Below are 8,960 nucleotides of genomic sequence, written 5' to 3'. Positions count from 1 at the left end.
CGAGTAGAAGGCGCGTGGTTCGCATTGCTTGCAGGCGCAGATATCATACATTATGCAGATTGCCCTTCACACCTTCACACGGGGGATTCGAATGACGTCAACCTCTTTCGAAGCAGCTGCAAACCTATCATGTTTACCGCATGCGTAGTTGTAATTGTTGCCAGCGCGCGTCGGAAGTATTCCTTGCCTGCCAGCCAGCTTCTAACAGCGGACGCGCAACTCCCATCTCCCAGGCCTGTGTGCGTCTTTTCTGATGGAAAAGAGTTGTTCAGTCAATGAATAAAATTTTCCTTACGGCGCGGTTTGGATGTCCACCAATATATGTGAGGCAGGCGTCATTTCCTTACCTTAAAACCAATTTTCACTTCGTTTTCTGTTACGGCGTGGCTCAGGTGTCAGCCAATATATGTTTCCTTTCCATAAATGTCCAGACAAGGCGTCGCGCATAACGGACGATAGCGTTCCGTAGACTCCTTGGCAACGCTGCAACACGCTGTCGCATCCCGCTCTTAAGACGAAGCTTAAGCGTCATCAATTTTTTAAATTCTTTTTTACTTTTTATTATTTTAGCCAGTTATGCCGCCGTCGTTATCATACATTATGCTGTTTGCACTTCACACGAGGGCTTCGAATGATGTCAACCCCTTTCGAAGGAGCAGCAAACGTGACGTTTACCGGAACCCATCGGACGGAGTTCCCATTGTTCAGACGCGCCTTATCATCCATCGTGTGCTTTTGATGCTTGTTATGTGTTTTTTCTGTCGCCTGAGGTTATTTTCCTGACGACGACGACACCGCTAAAATTTTCTTGGACGGTAGAAGTATGCAGCTTCACTGTAAAATATGAATAATGATCATTCGATTGGCCATTAAAGAGGAGCTAGCACGATAGATATTGCATATTACTGATGGGAGCTCTGCAGAGCGAGTTGTGCCGGGCACAAGACAGAGGTAAGTACAAGAATGCGCCTGGCACAAATGTTGGTAATATCTTGCTTAAATTATAAGCAGCACGAGGTGGCAGATTTGTTTACTAAGTTGAAGTGCTACGGCACCGAGCGAATCCGTATTTCTGCTGGAGTCTTGAGCTGCTCCCGCTTCCGTTTGCATATGCGAGTGACTGCGGTGCTCGCCGCGCACTAGCGAGCATGCGTACAAAGACGCCCATCTTGCCCGCTCCGCGAGAGCTGTGAATTTTCTCGCGGCGAGCGGTTTTCTCTAGCCGAAATGGAGGGCACGCCGCATCTCTGCTCGTGTGTTGCGCCGGCTGAGCGGGGGCCGTTCAGTCATCGTACCGATGGTTCTTCTCAAGCTAACCTCCAACGCGAGGTAATTTGCCATGAAGGCGAACTTTCGCGAGGACACAAAGACGCGGGCAGGGTGCTTTCCCAGTCTTCGATAAACAACGTGGGCGCGGACGCAGATCATCCACGCTTCAGATTTTCCGGTTGGTCTCTTTTTTACAGTGGTGGAGCACGTCATTGGTCTCGTCGTTGCCGCTGTAACAGCGTATGCCTCATGTACATCAGACATACCTTTGGCCATGGCTGTGAGGTAGAATAAATTAATTATGAACATACTACTTTAATTGTGGATGTAGGATGCGCCTCTCTTGCTATGGACTATTGTGTTTCTTCTTCCCTGGGAGCCGGTGTCCACAAGCGTCCAGGTAAATCAGTGCGTCTAGAAAACGTGTGTGCGTGTTGAGGAGTGCATTCGAGGAATTCCAAGTCCACCAGGACTTCTGTGACCAGAATTCCTCAAAGAAAACACATCTCAGCCGTAGTAGTGCAGTTAACATATGGAGAAAGGATCGAATATGTTGGAAAGTAAAACTTTTGTCCTTCACATGTTCAGCCATTTCTGATTAAAATTATGAAAATTGGAAAGTTGTCAGATACCTACGAGGTACTTTTGAAGGCAATGGTCCATTCTTTTGGCATGTAGCCTAATGTTTCTTTTAAACTGTGTCCATCGGTCCCATCGAAAAGTTAAGACTCCCATGAAAACTAATGAGGAACGCTTTTTGACGATAGCAAAAACGGTAAAAGAACAAAAATTCAGGACTGCCATCGGGCGATCTGCAGACGTGTTGATAGTTATAATGAAATCTTAAATTATGTGAAGAAATTGCCTCAAAATGGTTTCCCGTTCAAATTGTTTTGTCCAGAATTTCTGGTTATGTTTTTCCTGTAGGAGTGGGTGAGGGAACAAAGCAGTGTTAATAACATTCTACTCGAAATCAAGAAGAAAAAATGGATTTGGGCAGGGCATGTAATGCGAAGGCAAGATAACCGCTGGTCCTTAAGGGTAACGGGACTTGATTCCAAGAGAAGGAAAGCTAGGTGGGCGGATGAGGAGGTTAGGTGGGCGGATGAGAATTCTGCAGGCATAGGGTGGGCGCAGCTGACAAAGGACAGGGTTAATTGGAGAGAGAGAGGGTTTATTGACGAGAAAGGCAGAGTGGTTGGCCCGAAAAATAAATATCAGGCCTGCTACTCTGCACTGGGGAACGGGAAGAGGAGTAAAAAGGTCATGATAGAGGATGATGATAGAAGGAGGGAGAATTAAAAAAGAATACATGTAAACAAGGCGCACTTTATTACTCACAAATGCGAGGCAAGGCCTGTGGCAATTAAAAAGTCTGAGAGCACTCGCGTTGCCTGTACAGTTTTAGAGCTATCTGGCCGAGCCCAGAGGATCAAGTACTCCGGGAGGGGCTTGGTGTCAAAAGACTTCAAAGTCGGATGATGATGGCGGTGTAAATTATTTTTGTTTGCGGATTAATACGCTTACTATGTTCATACAAAAAACGTCGCGTTGCACGAAATTCAAGTTTTCAGCACACACTTTGAATAATATATGTGTATACACTTGAAATGCACTCCATACATCCCGATAAAGACGTTAAACAGACACACTAAGATGGCATGTATTAAGGCACCAGCAGCTACAATACGCGAGTCGAAATAGTGATAGGTGATATTCGAATAAATGCTAGACAGTGAAACGTAAGCTTCTAAACTCCGACTAGCTCGCGAAAAATCATCACTCTTTTTCTTTTATTTTCAGAGGCAATGTTTTTGAGCACCAGTCCGCCATCCAACACTGGACGAGAGAACCATGTAGAGGAGCGAAGAGTCTTAGCGCAAATTGCTTCTAACCGAAGCGAATTCCTCAAGTACTCATAAATTCTGTGCTCTACACTTCAGCTATTAGCGTGTAATCTTCCCAACAATAGCTGGCAGGACATATGGGAGGGATAACGCGTATAACGCCTTAGATTTCATTCATGACTGCAACAGTTCAGACAGGCCGTATAGGGTATTAAATGTGATAACCTAAAACCAGCTGTTGTGTGGACACAGCTAGTCGTATGTTTCAAGTAACGCATTTTAAGGTGCTCTATTAACAGTGGAGTTTTAGTGTGAAAGCATTACTCCACGCGTACCAAACACGACCAAGAATTTTTCCTCGTCCTGTCGGGTAAGGTCGGGTTAGGTCGCAGTGGCATCGCGCCAGCAGTAACAGATGGGAGAAGAAAAAAAGATGGATGGAATGAACAGATGTTTTCGCAGCACTGCTTTGATTCACTACACAAAAAGCATACTATTTTTCCTAACAATCGGGATGTATTTGGAAGCAAATTTACGCGCACAGTCGCCACCTAAATTGGTCATTACTTTTGTAAAATACTCGATCATTTTTCTAGATGTTCATCGAAGTCCTGAAGCAAAAGGTACTTTCGGAACAACACCAAGAAATAAAGAAGGTGAGAAAGAATCGAATGTGGGTTGCTTTGCGGCTTTTACTCATCGTCAATAAAACTGCCTGACAGACACACGGTCGCGTCGCCACAGGGGGGCTTGAAAAACAGGATTTAAGTGCTTTCTGTCAACGGTGACGGCCGTCAGTTTGAGTATTGGGTTGTGACAGCAGTCAGATGAAACATCATGGCTCCATAATCAAGGTGGCTGCTTTGGGCGTCCCTGTGATCAGGCACTGGGAAGATCAAGCTCGTACTCGTTCGCGCATAGGATATTACGGGAGACACCTCTCGACTCATCGAGGAAGAAAAACCGTGGGTCTTGCAGTGTCTTGATGGCAGGTTCACCATGGAGACCTGTTGTTTGCGCTCACCATCTACACGAACCTGCAAAACTTCTTGAGGCAGCTACGCTTCTTCCAAGCAGTGGAAACTGCCCAGAGCTGTTTCCTCAGGTAGGAAGGTGATCACATTGTTTATCGAGTGAAATAACTGGTTGTGTCTCCGTTGGCAGCAATTCACGTTGCCTTTTTTCTACTCTGGATTGTGTTCAGTTTCTTAGCTATCGTGCCATGTCGCAGTAGTCACTTTCTCTCTTCCGTTTATAGCCACGGACAAGACAATTTCTTTGCTGTACGTGTGTATGCCACTGCCGACAATGATTACGCGCTGCCGAGCTCATGTAATTACGATAGTAAAAATGCAGAGCGTGGCCCATGAGCTTTGGGCCGAGCAATGTAGTGTGTGCAGAACGTTAAAAAGATGGTCAAGACCGCACGTGTGAGGCACAGACGAAGGTTCTAATTCACACATTTACAAGGAGGAAGGCTGGGTGGCCGCGCCGTGGCTTTAACCTAAAGCAAAGACCGAAAATAACCTTAGTTACTGTGACGAATTTGCAGAAAAATTGGCCGGTGCGTTGTTTAGAACATCGAACAACGTATCTCTGTCAGTCACAGTTTCGAGTCCGATTCTATTCCACACATTCAAATGACTAACCTTAAACGCGCAGTCCCTTACGATCACGAAACACAAACTCTACGTATTTTTAGAGACAGCTACAAAATCCTAAAATCATTAACATCCTCCAATTCAAACAATGAAATAAATTCAAATTGCAAACTTCTGATAGGCGATATAAACTTTGTGAGAAAACATTTACGTGTAGCTTTCTATGCAGCTCAGGTAGGCGGCATATTGATGCGGACTTGAGCTACAGTGAAGCCGCTTTTATTCATCAGGACGCGCACACCTGCCACATTACCTCCCCCTAAACGTTTTGCATGCACTACTTTGTCCCGCCAGTTTTGTCGCTTTCTTGGCTGTACGAAAACACTCAGCGAAGCCTATAGGATGCTATTTCACCACGTGCAATTCTCCCAATACGTGTCTAATCCCGAGACACGAATGTGGTTGTATGATCTGGTGGTTTCGGTTAAGGGTCGTGACGGATTTGCCGAAAACAAGCGAGGTGTTGAATTGACACAGGGCCTGAGGAATGCAGACGTTTAGGCTAGTTGCTGTAGATTCAAGACAGTTGTAGAAAACGGTGCAAACTGTACGAAGTACGAAAATTTCAAAGGACGAAGAAAATTTCAAAGGACGATCATGAAACCTGATGCGAGAAAGCGCCGAAGGCAGTTGAATTTACCCTCGATGTCTGCTTGAATTCTATCACTCTCTTACTCGAGGCGTCACAGACGCCGACAGAATTTTTCTTGAGTGAACGAGGGCGAAAGTGGGTGGCGCTTCTGGAGCATGTTGACGGGGGGGGGGGGGGCAGGTTTGGCAGCCTAAAAGCTAGTGAGGTGAGATGGAGAGGTTGTGGTGCATCTGCTGGGCAACAGGTCTTCGAACTCCATCTTTTATTTCTATTTCGCCATCGCTTTTTCATTCCGGTTTTGGGTGGTCTTCTGACGGATAGTGGCAGTGCGGAGTGTGGAAATAGATAGCGCTAATGGAGGGTGAAGGCGAGCAAGGGTGCAGGGGACAGCTTGATGGTAGGTGTTGCACTGAAAAGAAGTTAAAAAGTGCACTTTGTTCATCATCATCACCATCAACCGAACTACGCCCACTGCAGGGCAAAGGCCTCTGCCATGTCTGTCTAATTAACCCTGTCCTTTGCCGCCGCATGAACAATTAGCCTGATAACTTCTAATTTCATCCCCCAATCTAACTTTCTGCTACCTCCTGTTACGCTTGCCTTCTCTTGGAATCTGCTCCGTTAGCTTTAAGGACAAGCGGTTGTCTTGGCTTTGATTTACATGTCCTGCCCAAACCCATTTCTTGCTCTTAATTTCTACTAAGATATCGTTAACACGCATTTGTTCAGTCACTCACTCTGCTCCCTTCCAATCTCTTAACGTTACACCTATCATTTTTCTTCCCTAGCTCGCTGCGTTGCCTTTACCTTAATTTCAACCCGTTTCGATAGCCTTTGCGTTTCTGCCCCATGGGTGAGTACTGCTAAGATACGGCGCCCTTTGTTATCTACCTATTCCTTTTTTTTTTCGTCCACTTTGACCGGCGTTTCTTTGAGTCGTACGGGTGTCAAAACGCGGAAATGCCGACATCTATATGTATGTCGGTCTGTAGCATTGAAAAATGAAGCCTTCAACCTGCAGAAGCATCACTCATTAGCCACGACCCCATCACACCCCCTTAATTGGATGCCCGCCCTCGATTCCATCTCTACCCCATCCCCTACATTTTCATGTTCCAGGAGCGCCAATCACCACCCACTCACCCAAGTATATCTTCCAGAATTGCTTCCCACCAACATTCAAACTACCTCTACCCATCACAAGGCCTAGACACAAGAAGCCAACGAAGCAGCGGAACGAAACAGCGCCAGCTAAATCGCATTCATAAACGCAATGGAAAAACCAGCTGTCTTCCAGAAGCACCATCCAACAACTATTTCCACACCCCAACCCCTAGGTAAAGGGCTCCATACGCACCCACTATCAACACCGGCCCCGCCTCCCTACCTCACCTCTCTTTTCCTGAAGAGCCACCCACCTCAGCCTAACTTTAACCTCCGGAAAAAATAAGTCGCGTGTTGGGTTCCGCGGCTTAGAATAAACGTATCTAAAATGGAGGGCAAATCCAAGTGGTATTGCTGCTTTCTCGCATCAGGTATCATTAGCGTGTTGTCAATTTTTTAACACATGCAGCCATATTCACGCCAGTTTGTTTTGCTGTGTAATTTAGAGGGGAATACTAACAGCAGTCGCGACTCAAAGGAGCGAATAACTACAAAGTAGCCATAGAGCGCAGCACATGATCTCTTTCACCACCGTACTTTAAAGACATTTATATCTCTCATGTGGCATCACCTCTACAATCCTTTAGGTGGCCTACTCAAAAAGGTTGAGGTGGTAGATGCGGGCCACCGTCCACAGCAGCAGCCACAACATGGGTGCATCCGACAGCGCACTCTTGCACGTCCTGTAGCCGCTGAAGTTGCACTGCCACGTTGTCCCGCACAGGGACGGAAGCGCGACTAGCGGCCCAGCGACCAGGGGAGGGTGCGAGCACCCGATGGCTGCTATGAATGACGCCCTTGCTGCTACACGAGGACGACAAGAGAAAATACGGCTGCTGATGAGAGAGAGAAAAAACATACATCACTTTTCATGCAGGGAAAAACGCAACACAATGCTGCCAGACACCTAAACACGGTAAGGAATAGGACGAGCGCGCAACGCCACAGCTTCGGTCATGTGAAATTTATAGTATATGTGTTCGGTACCTGCGCTGCTGGAACGAATTCAAGCGAGTTTTACGTTCCCGGCCACCGTCACCATTATTATCACCATCTCCGCCTGATATGAGTTATCGGAAGTACAAGGCCCATCCTCCGCTTTTTAATTTCTGGTACCCGCTAACGTCGCAAATGCCGCGCCATAGACTCTCATCATCATCATCATCATCATAATCAGCCTGACAACACCCACTGCAGGACAACGGCCTCTCCACTGTGTCTCCAGTTAACCCTGTCCTTTGCCAGCTGCACCCAATCGATGCCTGCAAACTTCGTAATCTCATCCGCCCACCTAACTTTCTGCCGCCCATTGCTACACTTTCCTTACGAGCTGAAAATAGGAACTGTAAGCTCGTAAGGCAGCTTTGTCGCATTGAATATTTATAACATGGAATCGCAGTGCGTTGTATCACCACAGAAATGAAAATAACTTCTCCTTCATCACCAAGTACACAATCTACCTCGCTATCTGATGCATAAACAATCTGAGCGGCGCCTTTTTATAAATATGTAACGAGTGACAGCAATATCATTCAGCTTGTTGTTGTTGTTAGCGACTATTTATTAATAAAGTAACAATGGAAGGGGATGATATTGATAGCCGCGGCATCTGCCATCGGAGCCTGAAGAACTTCAGCTGCGACTAGAGGGAATAAGAGGACAGGGAGAGGGAAAGAAAGGGGGGGGAGCGATAGTGAAACAGGATATGGGTAGGTGGCAATATACACTATGTACAAATAAATTATATGGAAATAAATGCGGGATGCTGCGCCGCGCATTATTGAAGTAATTGGTGCAGGGGCGTGCAGTTGCTTGGTGGGGGGGGGGGGGGGGGAGGGTAGCATTCAGCTTCAAAATGAGTGAGTTTGGTCTTCGATATTTCAAGCTACATTGCACAATAAGACAATTTAATCTTCGATTTTGAAGGCACTCAATTTCGCACTAAAACCGAGCCCCCTTAAATCAAAAATAAAAAAATTGATTAGGCAATAGTAATTAACCACATAATTAGAGATATGACAGTTACATATTATTAATCTTGTACAATGAACCCGTAGGCACTGCACAGATGCATCTCTCACAAGAATAAAAATAGGTGAACATTAACAAAATCACCCCATATGAGTCCGTGTTTAGGGGTCTCGTAAACAACAGTGACTGCTCACTCAACGATCTCGGTAATATGCATCCTATTGAAAATAGGTTCCATCATCCCTCTAACCCTACTTCAATTTAAAAGGGCGCTAAGTCTTGGCAGATTACAGGGCCATGAAAGCAAAGTACGTTGATAATTTTCGCTACCCTTTTCACACAGTGAGATAGTCAATGGGCGTAGTGCGACACCACATTTTTTTTCTAAATCAAACTAGTGGCGCGTGGTCCTGTCATTTATCTCCTAAATGTCTTCACCAGGCATGCGCAATGAGC

Source organism: Amblyomma americanum, chromosome 1 (genome assembly GCF_052857255.1).
Source record: "Amblyomma americanum isolate KBUSLIRL-KWMA chromosome 1, ASM5285725v1, whole genome shotgun sequence".
NCBI lineage: Eukaryota > Metazoa > Arthropoda > Arachnida > Ixodida > Ixodidae > Amblyomma > Amblyomma americanum.
The sequence above is the reverse complement of the archived record's forward strand: the minus strand, read 5'-3'. Positions refer to the sequence as shown.